This window comes from Symphodus melops, assembly GCF_947650265.1.
Source record: "Symphodus melops genome assembly, chromosome: 17".
Classification (NCBI taxonomy): domain Eukaryota; kingdom Metazoa; phylum Chordata; class Actinopteri; order Labriformes; family Labridae; genus Symphodus; species Symphodus melops.
In genome coordinates, this window is record NC_136707.1 from 2,181,775 (window position 1) to 2,208,679 (window position 26,905).

The window sequence follows — 26,905 nt, forward strand, 5'->3', positions numbered from 1 at the left end:
TGTAAAATAAACAAATAAAAAAACAAATCTGCTCTTTTTGATTATTTTCGTGTAAATGAAGATATGACACTTTAGCTCCAAACAAGCTGAGGGATTCATGTTTTTAACACATGAAATGCATGTTTTAAGAGGGTTCAAACATAAGACATGCGTGAGGGAAGTACAAAAACGTCCAGGATGAAATGTAGCGTGCACCAGTTTTCCATTTATTTGAACACTTGGTCTTCGCAGCCTGAGCTCTCTGATGCAAACCTCAGGCTCTAATGACTTGAGTTGTATGTTGGCAAAATGAGCTCTTTCTAGAACATCTTCATCAACTGATACAAATATTGTTAATAATTCAAGCCTCATTGGTGTACTTAATCTACCTCATTTTCTAATCTTCCCTAATAATTCATTTGTTCGGTGATTAATTACACTCATTTGTGTCGTGTGGAAACAACATTTGTTTTTAATTGTGCATGTCAAAAGGATTTTCCAGTCACCCCATTTGTGCTCGCGCCGGGTGTCTGGAGCTTTGGTCACCGCAGGGTTCCTCGTGTTCACTGTATTTGCTCTCTTCCACTTCCCACTACATCCACCAGCGATCACATTTGTCCTCCGTCGCGCCATATGTGGCATCACAGTTAATTACTCAAGAGGAATTGGCTGAAGACGCGGCGTAACAGCAGGTGAGGAAGCTCCAGCCCAGAGCTAAACCAAACACTAACCGGTCAAGCTCAGCTGCCCTCGCTCCTCCGCTGCCCGCGACGCGCAGGATGAGCTCGTTCACGCTGTTTGGCCTTCATTACAGATCAGGGAAGGTGCAATTAGCAACCCCCCCCCCACCCCAGTTCATAATTACCTTAAGACAACCGCTTTAACAGGCAACCTTATAAATCAGTTCATGTGGCCTATCGCAGCGCTGGACGCTACATTATGCCAACAGATGTCGGCGGCGGCCGTGGACAGGCCCCTCGGTGGCAGTGACAGCCAGCAACGCTGCGAGCGCCGGCTAATGAATAAGAATGGCCTTTGGATTTGGCTCTTTTACCTCAGCTTTACGGCTATATTTCTTATGAAATGAGAATTAAGGAAGAGATGAAAAGAGAGACGAGAACAAAAGGTCAATTAAGGGTAGGTGCAATGCAACAGATTACAGTTTGTTTGATGCTGTCCGTGACATTTCTGCAGAAATGTTATTTCCAATTCACAAACCATAGGTGCAAAGAGAGGCGCTCTGTCCCAATCCCTCAACAGAGGTGTGTGTGTGTGTGTGTGTTCGAGGGGTTTTCGGGGACAACTGCATACATTTGCATGAGGAGAAGTTAACAATGCGGTGATAAAAAATGCTGCATCGTCAGCTGACACCTGCTGTTTTCTCAATTAGAGGAAAGTATTTTGGATTTGGAGTTGTGAGGAAAACGTAACAGAACAAACAGAGTGTCATGCAAACAAATCCTCCAAAAGACTCCCATAAACAAAGCACAGATTTGGCATCCTTTGTGAGTGAGATGCGGGGCTTTTTGTTTAGCTAGATCCTTTGTAACTGAACAGTTGGCTCTTGGTATCTGACATCTATCTAGATTCTCTATTTGTCAAATCAATCAACCCATTAAGACTTTAAAGATTAATATGAAAGATTTACATGTATGGGTATTTAAGTGCTTAAAAACACAACGAAAAACGCTGAAAACCTTCAGACACCAGATGTTGCCCAAACAGCTGGATGTATGAATGCAACTGATTCCTATCAACGTGACACAGAAAGATAACATTCCCCCATCCTGGGAACAGACTTTTTTTAAGCGCACCGATGTCCACGACAGAGGAGATCACCTCTAACCTTGTGTTTGCATTGAGGAAACATATCACTGAAAGTATCAGCAGCAACCGTATGAAAACCCACTGTGCAGAAAATCAACACTGCAATGAGGGTGAACATGTCTCTAAAAATAAACTTGAATGAATATCTGAGGTTTAATGAAGAAAGTTTGTGCAAAGGGAATTCCATCTTATTGGAAAGATGAAGACGCTTCCTAGGGAGGCATACTGACAAGATTTAAATGTCTTTTCAATCAGCTAAGAGGCTTCACATCTTCCATCGAGAGGAATTAGCTCTGAAAAAGAATTGCTTTGGTATCTCCGTTTAAAGTCCCAATACATTAAAACACATTATGAAGAGAATGAACGAGGCCTACGTCAGGCATTGCTGGGAACATTTTAAGCTGCAGAGTTAAAGCATGTTGCAGTTTGATTTGCCTAATATTTTTAAAATAATTACCTCTTCTTTTTCAATATTATTTTCCTGGCCAAAGCATTTTTTAAATGTAAAAGCCTATAAACTCTTCTATTTCAGCCCTACTCAGAACAGGCTGTTTCTGTGTCTGTCACTTTAAATATGTAAATGAGCTGTGTCTGACCACGCCTCTTTCTGGAAGGGCTCGACTGGCTCTGGCTTTCTCGCTCCATGTCCTATTGTTCACGGTGAGAGGGCAGACTCAAAGGGCAAAACAAACTCCTAGCTGTGGGAGTGTCACCCCCCTGGGGGGAGGGGCTACTGCCCTTTGTGAAGTCATGAAGGGAAAATCGTCAAACACACATTTTCTGAAAAGTGGATCATGAAAAAGACGGAGAGGACATTGGGGTATTTGAAGACAGACAAAGGTCCCATATTAGTGTCGATAAAGACGGTAAAACGTGTTTTAACTACTTTGATGTTTTCATTCTAAAACTTCAAAAGCCATCCTCGGGAACCGAGACATAACTCAATTAGCTGAATGAGACATCTTTTGTTGTCAGTATACTTGTTAGAGTCTGTCTGAAAGGCGTCAAAAACACAACTTAATTTCACCTTCCTGTCATGAAAAAATAGAAATCCATCAGGGTATCAGCCTGGAAAGAGAACGTCCTCCTGTCATTTGTATAAAAGTTTCAAGTTGACGCACCTGCCCGGATGCCTTTCTGATTCCGACACTTTTTTTTTTTCTTTGAGAGGCTGCGACTGAGATTGCTTTCAAAAACGGCTGCTATTCTCCCTGAAAGTAATGACACAGAGAGACATAAACATTGAGTGTTTTCTATTCATGGTCTAACCTGCCTGTATAGCTGGAGAACTTCTATTTGGCCTTGGCAGCAAATATCACAAAGATAAGAAATTCTTCAATGTGAGAATGTCTGGTCAGCTCAGTTCAGCTGCTGATTGAACATAAACTCAAAACATCTCAGTCTGTCAATCTCCTGCTTTGTGCTCTCTCTAAGTGGATATCGTGACTGATTTTGGTGTTAGCTTACTCTCGTCAACAGTTTTGGCCTTGTAGTTAGTGTTCTGAAAAACAAGCTTAACATGCGGGTATGGTTTGAGATCAATAAAGCACATCAATCCTTTCATGTCTACATCCTTATTTCCACTGCAATTGATTTTTTTTTTTTTCAATTGCTAAAACAAGCTTACAAAATGTCCAAATATGAGGGATCTTGGAACTGTCTATCACATTACAGGATCTCATTTATAGTGGAACTGTAGGGGTTAACATGTCAAGTTGTCTGCCAGAAGAGAATAGTTTTAGAACAGCTCAATAGCCGAGTGCTACTGTATTTAAACTGTCTTTACCAAAGTCTATAACTAGGGCAGTCGGTCGATAAACTTAGTCGTGGTCGCTTCCTCTTTTTCAATAGTTGATGGATTGTTTCCTTGACGTGTTTGAGAGATATCTACCCTGAAACAGTCGGAGGTACAGAAGACTCCTCCTCCTGCATGGTCTACCCGAGCCACCCACCCTCACTTTAACCAAACTGAGTCACAAGTGTGTCCAACAAACGTGTAACGTGTGTGAAAATGTTGCTTTGGACAAGAGGTTGATAAATGAATGGTATCGACTGGTTAGGTATGTTGTAGCTAGTAAGATGGTATGTGGTTCAGGATTCAGCCCAAGACCATTTTAACAATTTCACCAGGTGCCTTATGTCCTGACCTAACCAAACTCGTTCTACAACATTAATGCGTAAAGAACAACGTTTTTTCCTCCACAACTAACGTGAAGCTTGTATCCACATAGATTCTGTAGTGCAGACACGTAACGTTAGCACATAAAGTACCAGCGTGTAATGCAGGGTGAAGAGGTCGATTTGATTTCACATATTTCTGTGGGATCAGGTTGTTTCAGTCAGAGCGACCTCAGAGCTTTTTACTTTTATCTTTTTGAAACTTTCAGTCTGAATCTGTCTGACTTCTTCTGTGTGTGTGTGTGTGTGTGTGTGTGTGTGTGTGTGTGTGTGATGATGATGACTATGGTTGGTTCATCTGTCACAGTTACTACAGCTGGACACTTCACATTTGGAGGTCAGTGAGAGGTAAAGGCTTTACACTCCCGTTGATTCCCGGTGACACTCGGTGTCGTGCTCCACGTCCCTCTGACAGAGGCTAAAGCAATTTATTTTAGACCCAGCCTCCACCTCTTTGTCTAAACGGATGTCCTGAAATACCAATTTATTCATTTTCCCCAATCTGCTGTCATTGTATGATTATTTAGGGTTGGCATGACACGCTCACCTTCTATTACCTTGAATTACTGAGATTTCTGTGCATTTTGGACAGGTTAAAACCTGACAGATCAAATGATAGCATTTAGCAGCGTGACCCGTCAGACTTCACAACCTCTCAACCTGTTATTAAGCTCCACAGTCAGCACTGAAGTGAAATCTAGAGTATTTTTTATCTGCTTCTCTCGGCAGAGGAATGTGTTCAGCTTTAGTCAAGCCTCACTTACTAACCACATCAACATCATTTGTCATTCTTCTTTTTTTTTTAATAACTCGCTCAATATTAGCAAATTAAATGAGCTTTGTGTTTCAGCCTTTTTCTCGCAAAGTTTTGTGAAAAATTATAGGTTTCTACGGTTGACAAGACAAAGCAGGACAAATAAATCAATACAAAGCAAATGAAAGCAAATTGAATCTATTAAAGCAAAATTACTGAGGGGAAAAAAAAGTCAGCCAAACGCGACGTAACCCGGAGAGTCACGGCCGCAGACAATTAATGACAGAGGGAGCAAAAAGGTGCTGGCTCATTAGGCCTGGCCGGGGCCTGTGCATGCAGACAAGGCCACCAGCCAGACCAAAGCAGACCAGCACAAACCAGTCTGCTGGAGCCCTGGAGGCACCGCCGGGACGAGGCCTTCTACCTGCAGTCGGCGGAGGCTAGACACTAGGGATGTTTTGAATAATACTGGCCCAAAAAAAAAAAAAAAAAGAGAGAAATTAGAAAAGATGAGCTCCCCTGTAGCCTCCTCAGTCCCCCCAGCACCTCCCACGTCCTGTACCTGAGGAATGCCAAGCAGCAGGGCACCACAGAGGACCTTCAAATCAGCGTGAGCCAGTGAGGGGGGGCTCTCCCGGGCAGCCATGAGTAATTAGCACTAATTAGTGGCAGTGATTAACCACGCTGGGGAACGTGGGGGCCGGATGGGAGCAGATTGATAGAGCTGGCCCTCCTAACCCATAGAGGCTCCACTGCATCTTAAGCAGGGAGGGGCAGCGGGCTGTGGCTGCCAGCCAGATGCTACTACGGCCATAAATAAAAGGTGGAACATGCATGGAGCATCCGGGAAGTCAATTTTACAACACAGAGGTGAAATGTGACGACTGAAGCAAAAGTCTCAAATCAAAGGTTGTCAATGCATAATGCCCAAAGGTAGGGTTATTTAAATGATGGTCCTTGGGTCGAATCGGGCCTGTTAGTCATGTCTTAAGGATCCTTTGGGTGACTTAGAAGCCCCGTTTCCACCAAGCGGTCCGGTAAGGATCAGTACACTTTGGTTCGATGAAGCCTGATTCTGTTTGCGTTTCCACAGTCAACAGAGTCCTATTTGGCAGGCAGCATGTAAACCGGATGATCAATTTTGGGAATAGTTTGGAAGAAAAAAAAGCTTGAGAGCTGGAAGGTTTCAAGACTGATGCAGAGCTGGCTAAACACTGAAGCTTCCGTGTTCGTGACATGGAAAACCACACGTACATCGAATCCAGGTAGGAGAAGGTGAAGGGAGACAGCTCTCTGTAACGTTTTGAATTCTGTGCAGTACCCACTTTAAACACTAGGTGTCACAGTTACATATTGCTCCTTTAATGCTAGAAACACTAACACTTAGAAATGTTGAATCTTTCACTTATTTATACTTCAAGTTATGAATCGAGCATAATTACATCACCACAGCACCTGAGAGGGAAGAGAGGCGTTTTATAAATAGTCTTTTCTCTCGTCTATTTCTCCCTTGTAATAAAAGCTAGATTAAAGTTTGAACCAGTGAGCTATAGCACTCCACGTCACACAGGCAGGTGAAGGCCCCAGCTCGAATTAAAATGTAAATAGCTCAGGCAGAGCTCCCTGCCATCCTGAGGTGTGTTTTATTTTTAATGAAGTGACACACACATGCTAGTTTCTCCACATGGCTTGAAAACAAACGACATGATAACAACACGACGGGGGCCAGGTTGAGCTAGCTGAGCTTTTGTGACAAAACAAGCGGCACGCACGGCGCTTGATTTTTAACATCAATGACTTTAATTAGTGTCATTCTAGCATCGCCAATAACAGCCCTGAAATGTGCGGGCTGTGCCTCTGACAGGCGTGCAGATCCGCGGCGAGGGGGGGGGGGTGGGGGGGCTCTTAACAAGATAAGCCCTGAAATCAGGCAGCCTGAAGGAACATTACCTGAACAAGAGTGCTGATGAAAATGACTGTAGTGTCGGCCTGCTTGGAAACAAGTGAAGTGTTGTTCACACGTCTTGTGGTGAAAACAAGCCAACAACACAAGTAGCACTGCAGCGGATAATTCTCATCCCCTTGTACAAGCTGAGGAAGAGGGATCATCCCTTTGTATGTAAATGATCCGTTTGAATCTCTGGATCTTGGGAAAGACAGACAGCAGATAAAAGTATTTGCCTTTTAACAAGGACAAAGATTGCAAATGTGACTCAAACCACGTCTGAGGAAAGAAAACTTCCACCTTTTTTTTTTTTTCAAACTGTGCTCAGGAGAGGCGTAGCTGTTATTTCAGTTCATTTTCTTTGCTTTTTATCAGCTCAAGTTGTTTTTTGTCATCCACATTGGCGATACAGAATTTACCTCTTAAGTCTATATTCTCATGTTGTGATGGTTTTCACCATGTTACATGATCACAATTAGCTAATGGAACTGAATGATGGCTGTCATCTAACAAGGATAAAAAGTGTCAAATCCTTTTAGAGAAATAGTCCATTTTCCCTGAACATGTCTTTCACAGAGTGGGAAACTATCTGCTGATGAAGAACTTGTGATGAGTTCCTATAACCCGAAGTTAAAATTAAGCCAATGCAAAAACAACCCCTGCAGTTCCTTGAGTGTCCACTTGAGGTTTGCTGCAAAAACCTCAGAAACTGGTATCTTCTTCTCTGGGCCCTTACGTGTCCCCTTCACATATTTTGAAATCTTAAAACTCAAGCCCACTTAGGCACCCCAAACTTTTCAGCACAGTTTTACCTTTAAGTAATGTAGACACCAAAATATGGAGATTTAAGACCCAGTTTAAAAATACTGGAATGATCCCCTGAAGTGATCACTATGTTGATCGTGTAACAGTTTGGCTGATTGATTTTTTGGACACCGATAGAGCTATATGCCACAAAGATAGAAGATACATATATATATATATATATATATATCACAGTTTGAAGCATAGGGAATGCTTTCTATGAAGGGCACAGTATATACCACACGTATACATGTTTTTTAGATAGTGTTCTCACAATGACAGGTTTCAATTTCCTCCAATCTGACAGCCCATTTCAAGCAGCTATTGTCGTGGCTTTGCTGGAAACACGAACACATCACATTCAGATCTAATGTACACCACAAACAGAGTCGCTGTGGCGAAAAAACTCATGATTTATACGAAAGGTGGGACCAAGTTTTGCATAGTAATGACACAATCACAGCCGAAGTGGTTTTAACACGATTTTTAACTCGACACAAGTTAAGTACGCTGACGGGTGCGAGCACTGTTGGCAAAACAGATGAAGAAAATGTTCAAGCACAGCGGTGACACTCATTGAATTACGTGTTGACAGCTCTGTGTTAGTGAAGAGATGAAAGCAAAATGAGATTTTCAAAAGTGAATATGGGGAATGACAGTATTGCTTTCTCCACATTGTCAAACTTGACAGTGCTATTACCGTCACTATAACATCAGGTGCCGGCATATGGTATTCAGTTAGAAATCAGCCAGCTCGTTTGAATATTGATTACATTTCAAGCTAGAGGACGGCTTACTTTTATTACCCTCTTTTAAAAATGGGATGCTGCGACTTTATGGTGGGCAGAGGGGGAGATGAGCATGAATTAAAGTAGCTTTAAAAACCGACAGATTAAGAATTTGTTGATAGGCATCTGAGCTGAGACTTTTATTTCATGTGAGTCCAGATTCAAATATTGTATAGGGAGGGGAGGGGGGACAGACACCCTATATTGAAATTCAGTGTGAAGAAAAAATAGTTTATTGTCCAGAATAATATCTAACTTTTAATCACAACAAGAAGTTGCCGTTACTGTTAATACAAGCCACATGGACATAAGATGCTTAACTGAAGAAGTCAAACTGACTTTCCTATTTAGCTTTCTCTTTTTTAAAGTTTTTTCAAGATTCAAAGAACTGACTACGGACTATGTGGAAATTGGGAGCAAGGTAGGAAAAAGATTTTTAACAATAATAAGAAGAAAATGAATTTGAAAAGGGGTGTCGTACTTTTTGTTACCAGAAAAAGAAAAAAAAAAAAAACACAAAGGTCCCCATGTAGCTTAATAACATAGAAATGATCAAGCAACGATATGATTAAGAAAAAAAAAGCATTGGTTCAAAATAAGTGAGATCAAATTATCTTAATGTGCCTGAAGAGATGTATTCATCTTTGACTATACAATTAAATCCAAGGGGAGGGTATACTCTATCATTTAAATACGCTGTGGAAACTTCAACTTGTCTAAACTTACATTTTAAAGTCACAGAAGCGAGAGAACACTTTTCATCTCTCTGGGGAGGGTGAAATAACAACTCGAAGATAGAAAAAAGCTAATGACGACGAAGACTTATTATTCCAGTATCTCTTCATTAAACATTTGTGTTGGATCTCTGCTCTAATTAGTTATCGTACATGTCTCTATACGTTGGGAGATGTGTAAGTTTCGAGTAGAGCTGTCACCACGAACGCAACAGAATGATGTTTAAGGAGAGAACATCGGCTTGACGTTCCTCTCTTCGGTCACTCAAAAGAAAAAAGAAAAAAACAGCAGCATCTCCCATATTTACGATGCCCCGGACTTGTCACAAACGCAGTAATGCCAGCAGCACTAACAAACATGAATTCACTCAGCCAATGAAAGAACGGCAGAACATCCAGCCTCCCCTGTCATCTCCCAGAGAAATCAGCATACTGAGCATCTCCAGTTGTTGTGTTCATCATCCTGAGAAACAGGAAGGAAGGGCAGGGAAGGACTCGGAGACAGTCAATGTGTATGATTCCACTTCATCAACCATGCATGCCAACTTTCTAGTGTAGCTTTTGGAAGACTTATGTTCAAACCTTCAGTTAACTTCTTGTCAGCCCAGCCTGTTCTGTTCTCTGCTCTGCTACCCACTCTCTGTTCGGCTTGTTATTCCACTGCAGGCTCAAGTGGTGCTCAATCAAAAAAAAAAAAAAAAATCAAAGGCAGTTTTATAACACACACTCCTGTTGGCAGATTTACAATCTAATGAGTGTGTTCACTAACCAGTGGTGAATCCAAAAGCTGGACAGAACTGCCCACCATAACCAAAATAACCTCATTGATACCTGTCCGTCAGAATCCCAAAGAGTTGGGATAAAAAAGCTCTTTACATCCCAAAGTGGAGTCTTCAAATGATTTCTTCAGTTTGTCCAACCGTCCACAACATTACTGTTACGTATGACAAGAGCAGCAAATCATCCCATGAAAGAAGCTCACACAGGACGATGTTTCACAGCTGCTTAACAAACCCTGAAATGCTTCTAAAAAAATTTGGCAATGATCCTTTTTTGAATGATGCAAAAACGTTACGTGGTCCACGCACAGAATCACCAGCCAATTACCAATAAACGCCTCGTGATTGACAAGTTGCAACCTTTTTTAGAAGATGAGAGGCATTGTGTTTTGTTTACAGTCGCTTCTTGTTTCAGAAAAACAAAGATGGCGTCGGGTCACATGCCGTACTCGAGTCTTAAAAACTACAGTCAACAAACTGAATGGTTGGGCCACATTATAACAGTCTGAAAGAGCATGAAAATAATAACAAGTTTCCAGTATTATTATTACGACAATGATATAAAAACTGTGATTTTGTGCTAATTAAAAAAAAAATATATGTATACAGTATGAGCAATGTATTAAATCACTGGATTTTTGGTTTTGCGCTTCATCCATTCACTCATTTTCACCGCTGCTCGTCTCCTTCTCCCTTTTCTACTTCTTCTTCTTGCAGCCAACTTCTTCTTTGGCCATACTTCCAATCTCGTTCCCTTCCTTCGTGTCTTAAGCACCACCTTAAGGAGGCATGAAGTGGTGACGCGATGAGTCACCAGTGCCAGGCCAATCAGTTTGGAGCAGCACATTTCACCATGTTGTGAATAACAGATTGTGCAGTTTGTACTTGTCGTGAGGTTGTAAACAATGGAGTTGCCTATATTAGTACAATAATATCCGCATCAAATTGCCCCTGGCAGGAAGCTGAGCCCATTATCTGATCGGATTTGACCACCCGTTCTTCACTCACTCCAGCCGACAAATACTGCACAAGTGGGTAATGTGCCGAGCCCGCGCTGACCTCAGACCACGGGGGGAAAAGCTTTTTCAGCACTCAACGACTCCTCTTTCCTCCCACTTTGGAGTTCTTAAATCAGGGCCACAGTGGAGACATCATGAATGAGCCTTAATGTGACAGAGAAATTGGGGATCACTTTCTCTGTCTGGCTCTGCCAACAGCCTGATGATATCGACGACGAGATGGCGCGAACGCGGGAGACTCCAAAGAGAGGATTAGAGAGGGGAGATAAGGCTATCCACTGTAATTAAGCCCTATCTCTGTACAGCCACTGAAGAAAATAAATCACCCTTCAGAGCCTGCCAGAGTTGAAATGCATGAACAATTATTCAATAATTAATCGTTATACATGCAGGCTCCAAACACTAATAGGACATATTTTAACTAGAGCATTATAGCACTGTTAAATTAAATTAAGTCTGAATGCATTTGATATCAATGTAATAGATCACCTATTTAACCTTTTTAAATCACTCTCATGTAATTGTATTAGCTCTCTTATCAAGCTTTTTTTATGACGTGCCCTATGTTAATTTCCCATTCTTGCCATGTTTAATTGAGAATGGAGATATATAAGGTGTGGCACCAGACATAATCATGGCAACATTAAGCAGAGCCCTCAAGGAAGACGGCAGTCATACTGACACAATCCAGACCAGGAACTGTAACAAGCTAAGAGAATAGTAAATGAGATCCAATACGACCTTCATTGTATTTGAGTCCACTGCTGCTGCCAAACAACACACTGAACTGCTTCCAGTGAATCATACGTGCTCTACCTTTTCTTCTGGTGCAAGTCTTTGGATGAAAAAATACACATTGTTGGCGTGAGTTGGTTTGTACACAGGTGTGTGTTCAGATCTTTTTGACTTGTAGCCACCCTTTCCAGAGTATCTCCACTAATTATAAATACTTTGAAGCTACACATACGGATGGCGACATATTCATCCTCTTAGCTCCAGTCTTCACGGACTCAAAAAGAAGATGTACGTTCAAAGTCACAACTGACAATACTTGCAAAAACGCTAACTTCTTCCAGCTGTACACATGGTTAAATTACCACAGCTTTGACGGTTTATCAGTTTGCAAGAACACTTTTTAAAGACTTATTTCTTTTCCAAACTCTGTCAAAGATGTGTGTCCTAATAAATAAAAAAAAAGACACTTTGACATGTCAAGAAAACTACTACATGTTACAACACAGTCTGACTACTTACTTAAAACACAACTCCTGACTCTGACAAGGGAAATGGTTGGTTGATAAAGTTTATATGTGCAATTTTCACTATATTATATCATTTTTCTGTATTAATAAACTACAGAACATAATGGGCAGATTAATGATAAAGATAATTAGTTAGTCGCAGCCCAAGATGAATTCTTGTAATTAGCTACACATTATTCTCTAATTGCTTTCAGATATCTTGCATGGGGAAGAAACTAAACAGAAACAAATGACAGTGTCATCAGAAATATAAAGAAACATACAATATAGGTATGTTATTGTGAGGAGGAACAAGTTGAATTGGAATCAGCAGTATTAAAGTATACAACACAGACATATTCATGTCAACTTGCTATGGAGTCAGGATACCAAAGAATTAGATTTTTCAAGGGACCACAGTAACATTTGTTCAAGAACAAACAACAATCCACCGAGAACAGCTGGTGTGACAATACAAAAGGAAAAAGTGGAAGGCATTACATTTATTCTGCTTTTAAATAAGTGTAAATATAAACTTCTTCTTTTTTTATCTGTCAAAAAAAATGAATAAAACATCTTTCTCCAGCCAAACTCCTTCGAATCCATAGTCAGTACATTTATGAGTTCTACTTCCTCTATACATTTTCTATTTGAGGTTTTCACATGCAGTCAAACAATTGCATATAGAGTGCACTGTATCTCTGACAGTAAAGCTGTATTTCCTTTTTTTTGCTTTACGGCAGCCCTTCCAGGCCAGTATTACACAGTGAGAAGTAAACGGATATTAGACATGAATAAAACAGAAGTTCTCTTTGAAATGATGTGACATTTCCATATCAACTGTAAAGAAAAGAAAAGAAAAAAAAAACCCTGTTGCGGTAGCCTTGATCTGTTTATGTGAAACTGAGCCAAGCAGTGAGATACTGTGATGTTTGATGTTGTGCTGAGGGGGTTGAGTCGCTCGGCCAGCTCAGTGGTTAGATGCACAAATGTCTGAAATGCCCCTAAACGCTGCGGTCAACAACATGCACGGACATCTGAGGTGGCACGCATGGCTTTGGGAGATGCCAACGCAGTGAAACTCAAACCACAGCATCATGTTAAAGGTGGCGATGCGCCTCTGTTTTACAGCTAACAGACTGATGGTCACGTCTGAAGCCTCTTCAGAAAAAAGAAATGCTGTATTTATCCGAGTATATAAACTTCTTGAATTGAAGATAAGGATGAAAAATGAGGACATTTATCATTAAATTGATGAACATAAGGACTTGTTTGCTATAGTGCAATTATGATCACTAATCATGAGCAGCATCATGAAGCATTAATAACTCCCTCCACGGTGTCATCCGGCGTCTGCGTTTGAAATAATTGGTATTGATCGGAAGCTTGGTATAGATAGCAGGTCTAAGTTTTGATTTGCTGTGAAGTCGATTCCACTTTGAAATCAATCATGTTGTACAGCTGAATCATTATAAGCACACATTATGACTAATCTTCTGAAACAAGCAGAATTTGAAGGATGCAGGATGCACAACTTAACACTGAAGTGTTTGGGGTGAAAATACAAATCATTAGGGGCAGCTTATGGCCTGACGGTTACGTCACACTCAACTCAAAACTCAACTCCATGACCACCTCCCGGCCTTGATTATATTCTATAACCATCCAAATACTCTTCTTAAACTTTTTTTTTTATTCACCTTCTTTCCACCTTTCCCTGAGGCGGCTGTTGAGTTGGTAGAAAGAAGGACAGAGAAGCATTTTGCCAGGAGCGTCGAATCACTAGATTTAAGTCGGCGGCGGCTCGACTCCTCAGGAGAATGACAAGCACAAAGAAACAAAGACGGCGCGATGGCTTGACTGACAGCCTTTTTATGTCTGTTCTATACAAGGTCAGATGTATCCTAAACAGAAAATAGAAGTGAGTGATCCTGAATTTCTTTAAAGGATGCCCTTCGTGTTGGATTCTGCAGTGTGTGTTTTGGTAAAATAAAGATTATGAATCGTGAGTGGAAGCGAGAAGTCTCCTCTAAAGTGCCGACATCAAAAGACGAAGCCAAATTGCGAGCGGAGTAGAATAATCTAAATATAATTGTGTGACTGTTGGCATGTCAACTTCAACCTTGTCTAATAAATGCCATAAGGAAGAAATGTTCTCGGAGGTTAATTTCACTATATTACCCAGAGAATTAAGGTAATTACCAACAAATGACGAAAAGGGCTATTCAGAAGCAATTCGGAGGATAACTGACCGTGCTATGTCCTCTCAGCAGGTGGTTATTCATAATACAGCAGGTGATTCATATGAATTATTTCCTACCTGTCATTCACTTTGCTCCGCAGCCTCAGTCTGTCCAAGTAATTGTAGTCCTGTAGATTTCACTTTGGCACCTACGGCGGGATACTTGGCTGACCTTCCCGGGCGCTTCCTTCCAGCAATTATCTGTGGGAAGGTTTGAAGAGAGGAATAAGTATTCCAGAGGGAATCCCGAACAGATACCGCTCGATACAAAAATGCATGTAGAACTCGAAGAGGAAGCAAAACATGCTCACGTTAAAAGAAATGATCCGCTCTACTAATTGTAGAAAATGTTCTGCTGTCAGATGTGTTGTATGCAAGTGTCAGGAATATCCTTTTGGTCAAATAACACATCAAGCATCAAACAGCAGTAAAATGTGTTTGGTGCTGCCTTCTACACCCTGTTCATACCTGATAAAATAGTGCAGTACCCCTGACATTTCACATGTTGATATCCCATGGCCGCTCAGAAGCAAAGAAATACATCATAATCGGTTTTCAAAAGATGTGTCACAGTACCACACTTTGGTATTTCCCTACACATGCTTATTCAATATGTAGATGATAAAACCAGCAAGACCTCAATTTGCCTTTGAACATTTAATCTGGGAAGAGAAAACACTTCCACACAAAGCTTTGAGAAGCTAAGTAACAGTACAGGGTCATTTGGCGCCAATGAAATATTGGTAAAAAAGAAATTGTTACCATGGAGACTAATATGCTCGAAACTGAAGACACATAGAGTGGCTTTTTGGAACGAGTGAAGCAAAATGTGGGGCACAAAGATAACAGGCTTAGACAAAGGGAAGTCATGATAACACACTCTCACACACAAAGGCCTGTAACCAACATGTTCTGTAGCTGCAGATATGAATGTCGGATATATTTCAGTGAGTACGTAAATCAAATTGGTAAACTCTGACCTTGAATATAGCAACTCCAAAATCCAAACATTAGAGCTGTATGGCATTTTTACCAAACAGACTTCCAAGGAACGAGCTCTGGAAACTGCATGGAAGAATACAAATAGCATATGGATAAATGGTCTGATAAAATAATTGGTGAAAGGGGGCGTGTCCAGAGGGATGGCCAATCAGGTGCCATCCCAAAATACCAAATACCGGATTGGCTATTTGCCTTTTCAGAGGCGGGACCTTAACTATTCAGGCTGTCATTCGACAGACTGAGGTAAACAAAGACTAGACGACTCCTGATTGGCTGTGACTACTCCAAAGATACTTTTAAATTTGAATACAGAAAGACAACTACACTGATTGATGTTTTTTTTTACTGTTTGCAATTTTCGATATTGAGAGCGCATCCGACCAAATCTCATGCACTGCATCCTATAACGAGTCCACGATTCATCAAACTAAGGCTAACAATGCTACCCAAAATGCATTTGACGAGCAAAACGAGTTTCATCAATGCTGCAGTTAGGTCAGACTCTGGCTAACTAACTAGCATTGTGTTGGTCACCAAACATTGCTAATAAACACATGTTGCATGTTAGTCAGTGTGCAGGGGTTTGCTTACAATTTTGGAACTACTTTAAATCATGACTTTGGACAGAAAGAGTAAAAGGACGTGTGTGTACCCACAAACTTCACATCGCCCCTGCAAAAGTCAGTCAGGCCGTCCCAGTCAAAGAAAGTCTGGCCACGCCCCTGAGAGGACATTACTATCATATATGATCTATCATGTCACTACCCTGACTTCTTCTACACTTTTGGTAGCTGAGAGCTGTTTTAATTTAAAAAGATGTGGGCGAAGAAGACGCGTTCACCAACTTTTCACTGTAAGAAGAAATCTCAGCAGAAATTGTGTTCTGTATGTAATTTGAATTAATCATGACCTTTTGACTTTTTCAAATCATTTCCTCACAGGAGAATAAAGAACTAATCTTACACTGTGTTCTGGCCTGTATGAATTTAGGGCCAAGGTTGGATTAGTGGTCAGGGACGTGAAGTCAAACTAAAAACATAATGCAAAGTCTGTTTGGAAAGCATACTTGAAAGGCAAAAAAAAAAAATCTTATTAAGCAACTCAGAACTGGCACCGAACAGTTGGTTATACAGTTACTGCAGTTTTCAAGGACTCTGAGGAATATTGCAAAGAGAATGCTTCTTTTCCTAATTCTTCTAAAAACTTTTAAGATGGTTTAGTCTTTCTTTTACAGAACATGTACTTGAATAACAACACAGATGCCCAGCTGGTTTCACACCAACGGGTCCGTTTGGCCTACATTTTCCTCCTACGGAAGCCCAAAGCAGACATGCTTCTATACATTTTATTTTTTCCTCTGTCACATGTTTTTTTTCTCTCCAGATCTCGACTTCGTTACCGACAACGGAAGGATAATTATATGGCGTTTTAGAAAATAGTCTGGTTACTGTGATAGGCCGGATCACAACATGCAATGCCGGCCCAGTACTAAAGGGATACGTTCAGGTAATAATGTGTTTTTTTGTGACTCTGAGGAGACAAGATAAAGAAATCATGATAACAACCGCAAATAAAAACAAAACAGAGCAAATGAAATGTTTGGATGCATGTCCTCTTTGGGCTTCCATATTGTGCTCTCACTTTAATGGTAACCACCACCTGTGAGTTGTCGCCAAGTTTTAAGCCACACCTGAGTCACAGCCCTTCTCTTTCAGTCACAAAAGAACTCAATCTCTTATAGTCTTTTATTTCACATCAATCCAAACACGTTTATGCAAACAATGATCTCTGGGTTGCCTGTGGGAAGCTCCACAGTTATAATTCTGCTCCAGACCTCTCTAATGATGCACTGGCATGAGATTGAAGTTTGCAAATGATATCGCTCAACGTCTATACCACAATCAGTATGAAGAGATCCACCCCTGTTATGATATATGAATTCTTCAGAATCTGAAATAAATAACCCAAAGTAAGCTGTACTCTGGGAATACTGACACAAAGTCTTGTATGCAGGTCGACTCCACATAACTGATTCATATTCTGAATCTGTAGAGCAGTAAATCAGTGCAGATTTCTATAAAACAGATATAAAAGCAATAATGTTCTTCTCAGAGTTGACCTTTATTTTGAAGAGCCGCCGTGTGACATGCTGTGAATTAACCAACATGGACGCTTGAGGAATTTATGTCTTTGTGCGGCTTGACCTCCAAGTTGAGAGTACGCTGAGAGCAACTGGAAGGATTGTTAGGAAAACAGAGCGTGCACACACAGCAATAAATGTATGACAAAGCACGCCGTCCAGGAGCGCTCTGATGTCTATCGGCCAGCGAGCCACTGCAGCCACTGTCATTGGTTACAAGGTGAGCCCCCTACGTGCACCCGAGAAACTTATTGATGTGATCGAGTTGGGATTTTTGCTTATCACAACAATATCAAGTCACCTTGTTCTTTTTATTTTTTTCTAATCAAAAGTCAACAACACTGCTATCTAACCCTGATATGGAGCCAATTAAATCCTTGTCTCATTCTATGGCGCTGCGGAGTGCATTCTAATTCGATGTCAGTTCAACCTTTCACTCGTTTCGGTCTTGTGTCCCGGCTTTGGTTTTGGCGGAAGTAAAAGTTTGGATGCGCGATCAGAGAGGAAGCAACAACTCAGGTAAAAAAGGACGATGAAATGCAAATCATACTGGAACTATCGAGGGTATATGTGTGATTAATATAATATGCACAATACAAATACCTGGTAGAAGAGACTGGGAAGCAAAAAGTGTCACATAGTAACTTTGTGAATCATTTTGGAGAAAATAATATCAAAGTGAAATTCTCAATGAAGCTGCCAGAAAGGAAACATGATCATGTGTGCTGATATCAGCGCACAGCATACTAGGTCTGAGAGTGAGAAATGTAAGCCTCTGTTTTAACACACGGGTGAGGAAGGGAACATATTGACACACAGAGGTACGGCTAAGCCACTTTACATGCCGATCGATCACAGTTCCACTCAGTCCGCAGTGGTACTCCCCCCCCCCCCCCCCCCCCCCAAGCTGGCTTTCAGGGGTCCGGACACCCTCGCTAGACTTGACTAAGGAGCACTTTTTGTCCTCCTTTGTTCCTCACTCAAAAAGACTGCGTTGGTTTGAGAATGTCTTCTGGCTCAGCGTTTGGCGTGTGCAGAAAAGCAGGAAACAGATGGCTTGCTATTTGTGGAAGGTCCGGTGTCCAGCTCAGATTTTCCTTCACAGGATCTTAGTGTCTTTTAATGTCTGCGTAGGGATCTTCAGAAAACCTTGGACCAAGAACTTGCAAATGGTCCGTGACAATGGGATTGAAGGAGAGAGGCTTTTAGGTATTTGACATTATTACACTGAAATTCAAATGGCGCCCTCCTTACTTTCTTTAACTCCAGCTAATCCCTCCCTGGAGGATGCCTATTAACCTGGGCCAACACTCTGCCCCTCCTGATGAGGCCGAGGACAGGCCTCCCCTATTTGCTTTCCAGATCTCTGTCACTCAAACGCTCCTGTAATTATTGTGTGTCTTCACAGGTTACACAGCGGATATTAGCTGCATTGTAAGCCGACATTAATTACATGAGCAAGTGGACTCAGTTAATAAGGCTGTTTAAAACACTTCCCAGGATGAACCTCCATTGGCGGTTACCATGGAGCTGTGTTTACGGATAGTACACAAATGAGCCGGGCTCCTGGATGTAAATAAAATCATGGCACAATGATAAGCCCATTCATGACATACCATCTGGCAGGCGCTGACAGTTTGAAATTACATTAATCCTTATCTATTCATTATGAAGTTTGTGCGTATAGGTGTAGCCATGCCTTATCTGGGTATAGTGCCTCAGCTGAATTTGAATTGATTTCTATCTACCTGGAATCCATTGCAGATTCCTCTCATGGCCGGCAATGCAAGAGGCAGTGACTGCAGCTCACAGGTCAAGTCAGATTCATCAGATCAGCCCATCCCAGAGCTGTGTGCTATGTGTGAGAAATAGCACATTTTTAGATTACAGCACTCCCTCTAAAAGCCTTCAGCCTGTAGCGCACGTCTTTCAATAGTTTGGTACAGAGCATTCATTTCATCTCTCGGCGCTTCTTTTAAAGGCTATCCCACAAGGTCCTATCACGAGGAGGTTCAAGGGCAAAATAAATCAGCGATGACACGTCCCATCGTTGTTATGTAGGGCGCAGAGGTCTCCTGTCTGCAGCAGGGAGCGCAGGTTGAGAGATCCCCTTTGTGTCTGAGGCAGGATCACATTAACAGCCTGACTCATTACATTAATAGCAGTGGCACTGCCGCAACATGAATAATGCCATTCCTTATGTGAAGGGGTTACAAACCAGTCTGACAGCAGGAAAAAGCATCAGGCTATTCATAACCATAAATCCATAAATGACACACACTGTCCATATACGGATATATTTAGAACTGAACTCCAGTTTCCAGGTGAATCCATTGACTGTGGACAGAACACAATATGAGCAAAATGATTGCTTACATTTGAATTAAAGAGACATGGACATAACCTGCTGATAAAAAGGTACTGGACCATGATCTTCTCCCTACATTTAAGTGCAACTTTCTGGATTTGGGTCCTACCCTCTGATCCTTTCTGCATGCGTATTCCTGCAATCTGCAATCTCACTTACAATCAATCGAGTAGAATGCAAAGAGGTGGTGCAAAGGCAAACAGCTACTGTTCGACACACCGAGCTGTTAGTCAAATCAACCACACTTCTAAATGTGCAAATTAATGCAAACAATATACGATGTAAAAAAGGTTATTCAAAAAATGCAGATTTTTGAATAATAAAAAAATAAGTCATTGATACCGATAGAATTTTCTTTTTTAAATTTATTTTTGGGCTTTTTAAACTCCGACGTGCCAAGGCTCTGTATATGTGAATTAGCTCTATGCTAACTCTGGTACAATGCATTGAGAGAAAACATTTTTTAATATTATTGTACATGGTCCCAACTTAAATTGGGTTAGGAAAGTGGAGAAAGACGTGCAGAGAAGGAGAAGCCCAGGATCCTGTCAGATCAGCTGCACACCATCTAGGGTGCACCATCCTGAATTTGGGTCCTATCTGCAGGACCCTTGCCACATGGCTGTTCTTGTTGTTGTCAAATAAAGCAAAGATGACAGAAATATAATCTTCAGAAAAAAAACTCTTAAGACTGCAAATGCTGTGTACTTCCATGCCCTTCATTGTCGGGAATTTCAGGAAATGCTTGTGGCAGCTCTTCTGGATCAGCAGAATTTGGAAATTCTTCAAAAGCTGAATCTCCTCTAACCTCACCCACCCTCTCGAGCACCTTCCCCACCTATACCCCAGCACCAGGGGATCTGTCACATATCAAGGATGGGAAGGTCAATAAAAGCAAACCATGCCAGAGTCTCTGACTGACACATCAAAAGTTCCCTCAGCGGTGCTCAACACTCTGCCTTCCTTCCCTTCCGGCCAATTTAGCAGAGTCCGAGGGGAGCCCCCTAATCCATGCCTCTGAAAGTGCGCTTAATCAACCTCTGATTAAGAGGGAGCACGCCGAGGTGTCCGGCAGCATCTCCACTGAAGGAAACAGGATTTATTTATGTTCCCTTCCTTGATGTTGTCTCTAAAATGTCCTGAGTCTGTTTGCTCGAAGGTCTTGATTCATTCTTTTAACATCCATGGATAGCAACTACAAACATATTGTTTTATACCTTCTAATTCCTATCCTCCCCTCCCGCTGTCTCCGTCACTATCCCTCCACCCTCGCCTTTTTTTGTGTGTGTGTGTGTGTGTTGTTGTTATGAGTGTCCCCCAGGTGTCCAGGAATGAATTAAACATCAGTATGTTGGTAGGAAGGGCACAGCTTCTCCTGAAAAAAGATTGAATGCAGAGTGTTGTTTGAGAGGAGAGCCGCAGTGGAGGTGACAGGGGAGGCTTTACTCAGCACGAGGACGCGGAACCATCAGGGAACCACTTTGACCTCTAACATCTGACCGCCTTCATGAATAATCATTTTTGTTCCTTCTCAAGTCTCTCCGAGTAATTGGGGTGTTCTGAAGTTTAAAAAATGGGAAGAAACATTTGGCATTACGTTCCTCTTGTTAGGCCAGTGGGTGAGTAAAGTCATTCTTATCGGTATTAAACCAAATAACATGGAGTAATATCAACATGACAAAATAATACCAATTAAACATCCTACTGCATTAACCAAAATACAAGGAACACATTTCATTATAATACACTCTAGTACATGAGATGTTCAACATCTTGTGGCCCATCAATGTATGTCCATGACATGAATGCAAAAAACACTCAAAGCCATGATAAGCACCATGCATGCAGTCACAACTTTAGCCACTACAACAAAATCTACATTCAGACATAACTTACAACTCCTTCAGTGAGCTATGCAGTTCAGCAAAAACTACCAAAATAAAGCTCAAGATAAACAAAGGGTTACAAAAAAGACACAAGTTCAATTCACCGAGAACGTTTTCTGCCATTTCTCTTGTGTTTGCCAGAAGTAGTTAACAAGTCGAGTACAACTTATTGGGAAGATATAGGAGACTGGATGTCGACCTAGTTAACAACAAAGTTGTCCCTAAACAATATTTGTTTTGCCCAGTGAGCTGTTGTTGTGTTAAAACTAAGTGTCTGACTTAGTGCTTCGTGTGCATTAAATCATCTGTGCCACGAAAATATTGTGTGAAACCAAAAAAGAAGTCGAGCGATATTCAGAGACCTACTGGGATTTCTGACAGTATCAGGTGTGATTTATGCTATTTATCCTACTTTTTCAAAGTTCCCAAAAGTAATATTCTAACACACCTAAATCTTTCCACAATTATCTAAGGGAAGCAAAACCTTGGTTTAAATCATTTGTTTCCAAAGACTTTTTCTGTACTTTTTCTCAAATGCACAAAGAAAGACACAGAAGCAGCACAAAGGTGGCTGGATGAATGCTGTGAAGTTATAACATAGATCTGTGATTCATTGATGATCTTAAGAATAAAATAGTGTATGCATTTGAAGGAAGCCATGACGAATCATCCAAAATTTACATCATGTAATCAAATGTTGTTGGGTTTTTTTGCATCTGCTGTCAAATCTAGAAAATAACATTGCAATGAGTTTGAGCTTTTCATACATTTGCCGTTTGGCATGGCAGTGTGGTGTGCATGTGTTAAGAGAAGCTGTGCTGCAGAACTCCAGCCTTTTTTATTTTATTTCATTAGTTTTCCCTCAGCCCAGTATAATCAGGCATGAGCATGACGAGTTTAAAATCCCACAAGCAAGTTATGAAGCATTTCAAGGTGAAATATCAAAAAATGTTCTTCCCCCTAAGTTGATTATCCAGGAAGGAGAAATGAGTCTCATATTTCAAGGCAGAGTTCAGTGAACTGTGGTCATGTGATTAATGCTCCTGTCTGAGACTTTGCCAAGGAGCTAATGCCTGGCTTTAGGTTTACAACAACAAAAGATTTGTGTTGTGCATACGGTCAAAACAAGAACGAAACAAAAAAAAAAAAGAGCGAGAGAGGACTCGGTGAGAGTGTGGGTTTAAAGTAAACATCCTTCTCCTCAGTCCAACTCCTCTGTCAAATATCTCCGCTACTGCAAGAGTGACTTTGATCAACAAAGTACTGTGCTCGTCCATGGCAGCACCCACATAAAACACACAGTCAAGGTTGTGTAATCTCTCCCTTTTTTTTTTTTTCATCGCATATAACAGAAGAAGAATCTCTCCCATTTTGCAGCACTTAGCAACAGAGAGAATGCCCATTGATGACAGTGACCTGCAGATATGGATGGCAAGCGTACAGACAAGCCCCTAAGATACAATGCTGTTGAATAAACTATCACTATAATGTATATTATAGGTTTAAAGTGTTGTCATACTTAAAAAAAAACTAAAGTTCAGCGAGAGGTCAATCAGCGGCAGTCTGATCAGCAGATTGTTGAAGGGCATTTAAAAGGAGTCACCATCTTAGAGTCTATGACTTCACCATTAAAGTATGTTATAGTCTTACACCAACAAAAATAATAAGGAAATGTTAAAGGTCATATATTAAAATGTTTTTCAACAAATTTAAATAAGTCTCAGAGCTCCCCAAGATGCCCATAAACCACTCTATTTCAGCCCTGCTCAGAACAGGCTGTTTCGGTGTCTGTAGCTTTAAATATGTAAATGAGCTGTGTCTGACCACGCCCCCTCTCTGGAAGGGCTCGGGTGTACTCGGTGCTTTCTGGCTCCATGTCCTATTGTTTATGGTGAGAAGGCAGACTCAGAGGGCAGAACAAACACCTAGCTGTGGGAGTGTCACCCACCTGGGGGAGGGGCTACTGCCCTTTGTGATGTCACGGAGGGAAAATCTCCAAGCGGCCTGTTTGAGCACACATTTTTTGAAATGCAGAGAAGGCAAAACAGAGAAGATGGGCTTCTCTAATCATTGGGGGGTTTGTAGACAGAGTAGAGACACATATTGTTGTTGAGAAACATGGAGAAGATTTTTCATAATGTGCGACCGTAAACTTTTTTTACATAACTTCAAGTTAATCTGATTGCTTGAAAAATATCCGAATAACTCCTCTAAGTCTGAGTTTTTCATGCAGGGACTTCAAGGTGATGGGTCTTCAGGTGAGATCTGTTGTGAACCACTGATTTGCTGAACCCCATCGGTAAAAACAGAACCAAGGTTGTAAAATTACAGAATTTCACTTCAGAAAGACGTCATTATTTTCATCCATTTAACTGCAGAGGATGAAAACATTTAGTCCTTGAGGTCTCTTATATGAGGATTTCTCTTCAGTAAAAATGTAAATGTCTGCAGACGGCACAATTTTACATCTAACATGGAATTATAATGATTCAATGCTGTCATGCAGCCCTCTGTCTTCTTAAAAGAAGAGTGTACAGTACAGCTCTGTTTCTAAATGTAATATAAAAACCTGCATTATGCAATGTTAAATAAGAGTTGTGTAGGAAGACATCACCTCCCACATCTGCTCAGCCCCCATTCTTTTCAATCCCTGCTTCTCCGCCTTGTATCAATTTGTTTTTTTGCATGTCAAGTCAAAGGGAGGTTGTCACAGGAGACAGCTCGCTTGTCTCAAGCACATGATTGAGGTAGCTGCAATTTATAACGTCCCAGCCGGAGCGACATACCTCACTTATCTCTGGCCCCCACTCCTCTGCCATTGCCCTTTCACTCAGCCAACAAGGATGAAAGTTGCAGGTTGGGTTACTTTGTCAAAAGAAAGGAGGAACCATTACAAATGTACTCTATCCATCCTTCTGTAAGGCATGGAGCCTTTTCCCCATGGTGCAACGCTGCATGCAGACCTGCCTCTCCTCAAAGCCGCCTGTCTATCTTGCACGGCCGTGGAGCTCACATGGGGGTTGTTATCACAAAGGGCCAATTTGTTATCCTGGTTTCACTCCATCACAGAAGCCATTATTTGGGACTTTTATCTATCAAGAAAAAGCTGTTAATGTGAGAAAGAAAGTGTGTACTCCGTCATTATGCCACTGAGGCGACTGACTTCACCTTATTCTGATTCAAGCTGAATGAACCTGAGGCAATTACTCCAAGAAGAAAAAAGATCACAACCACGGATAATGTGAACTACCTTGAACTTTTAAGTTGCGCCCCGGTGGAAACGCCACGTCTCATCCTTATGTTAATATTTTGTGTACTAATTGCAGTGCAGCACAAAGCCCTTGATGGAGTAGGCACTTCCACCGTAGGCGGATCCTCCTATTAGTGGCAGCACAGTGCTGCCTACGTGCTCTGACACTCGCACCTTAAGCCCAGGAACACTGACTGCCAGATAATGCATCCACACCTGCAGGATGGAACATATTTCATAAACCTGAGTGCAAAGCTGTGATTTATCACTTCCGCTTATTACTTGAGACACTCGGAGTGATCGATTGGTTTATCCTCAAGTAGGAGCTATGTATATATATCAGGGAGGAAAAAAGAAGGGAAAAGACAATTACCTGGCTAGGTACTGAGGTGGGAGGATATTTCCTGAGAGTCAACCTTCACACGACAGTTCTCATGCCCTTTGTGTCTCCATCGTGCACTGCGACTTAGCCGTCATTATGAGACGGACGGCCGGTCTGTCAATGCAAATGCTGTGAGTTCTGTCGCCTGCATGTGTGAATGGATTCTTGCGGATTTAGAGAACCAAGTAGCTGCGCAGCTTCCACCTTCTTATTCGTTTTTTTCTTCTTCTTTTTTTTTATAGAAAAGGGGAAATGTCAAGGAGGTGTAACTGACATTAATATAACAAAATATTACCTGGAAAGTAGAATCCATTATATCTAATTTTATTGTAAAGAGGCCCTAAGGGGAAAAGAATCTTTGCCTTCATACCTCTAAGAATTGCCGCTGCCACATGCAATTAGGAGCTTCGAGTATCTTTTCCACATCAACCTGTGAATCTTCTATTTGGCTTCTTGACATCTGATCCAGAGAGTCCTGACATCCACAAACCATTCTCAGTCCGGCCCAATCACTTGTCACGCACTCAGTATGGGCTCTCAGGCCCCCTCTACACTCATCACAAGCCATCATTACACCACAAGCTGTCAAATTAAAACTTTTAAATAGTGTGAATGCCTCCTCGGAACTTTCCCTTTTTCCCAGCAACATATTGCAGAGATAATTGAGGATATTAGCAGCCAGACTGTTACCAAGAGATGAAAGGCAAAGGAGGGAGCGGTGACAGCTCCTCTCGCTCGTGGCGGTAACGAGGGACTGTCAAAAGTCTCTCCGTGTTTATCTCGGATCATCTAGGGGGATTTAAAACCCTTACCTTCACTATTCCATTCTTTATGGCGCGTCCTTTATCCACAGTGATTTACGGAGGCTCAAGCCCTGCGCTGCGTGATGAATGAGCACTCTTCACAAGGTGTCAGGGCCAGGCAGCGGTGGGCGGCGGCGGCGGCGACTCCCTCCCACCCCACCTCAAAACACCCCCCCCCCCCCCCCACTTCATTTTTCTTCGTCTTTCTTTCCCTCTCCTTGTCTTCACTTCATTTCATTTCCGAACTAGGCTGATTAGCGATCACACATCAGGAGAATTTCTCAGGTGAGACATGATGGAGGTTGCTGTGGATGGGAGTTTTTATTGATGGTTTGGTGATTTGGGAAAATAACTTTTAGGCGTTAAGGGACGACATAGAGTCACAGTTTTTAGTTTGGGCAACAAATGTTAAAGATCTTGACAACTGATTTGTGTTCCAGGTTTGAGAAAAAAAGCATGGGTTTATCCTCTCCCTTCTGGTAAGAGGCTGCGGTCCATCAGGACTAAAACCTCTCACCACAAGAGCAGTTTCTTCCCCTCAGCTGTCAGCCTCGTGAACAGTGAACTTCTACATCTTACTTGCCCTGTCACATGACCAAACGGCATTGCCACCATAAAGAGATCCAGGCTCTGGATAAATGCAAGAGTGCAAAAGCAATCATATGGTGCTGGGTCACATTGAATGGGAACAGTTGGATGTGAATTGGCGAAAATCGTCTGAACTTTGAAGAAGAAGAAGACTCACATACTGTCGATGAATACAGTCAAGATTGCAACAACCTCG

General features: G+C 41.6%; 1 long non-coding RNA gene across 1 annotated transcript in view; it reads right to left on the reverse strand.

Annotated features, from left to right (window-relative positions):
• Window positions 1-26,905, reverse strand: part of LOC306838849 — a 332,925-nt gene that overhangs the window by 205,013 nt on the left and 101,007 nt on the right. Inside the window, exon 4 of the long non-coding RNA XR_013781130.1 lies at window positions 14,369-14,491. This is a non-coding gene — a long non-coding RNA (uncharacterized lncRNA). The remainder of the gene's footprint in view (window positions 1-14,368; window positions 14,492-26,905) is intronic.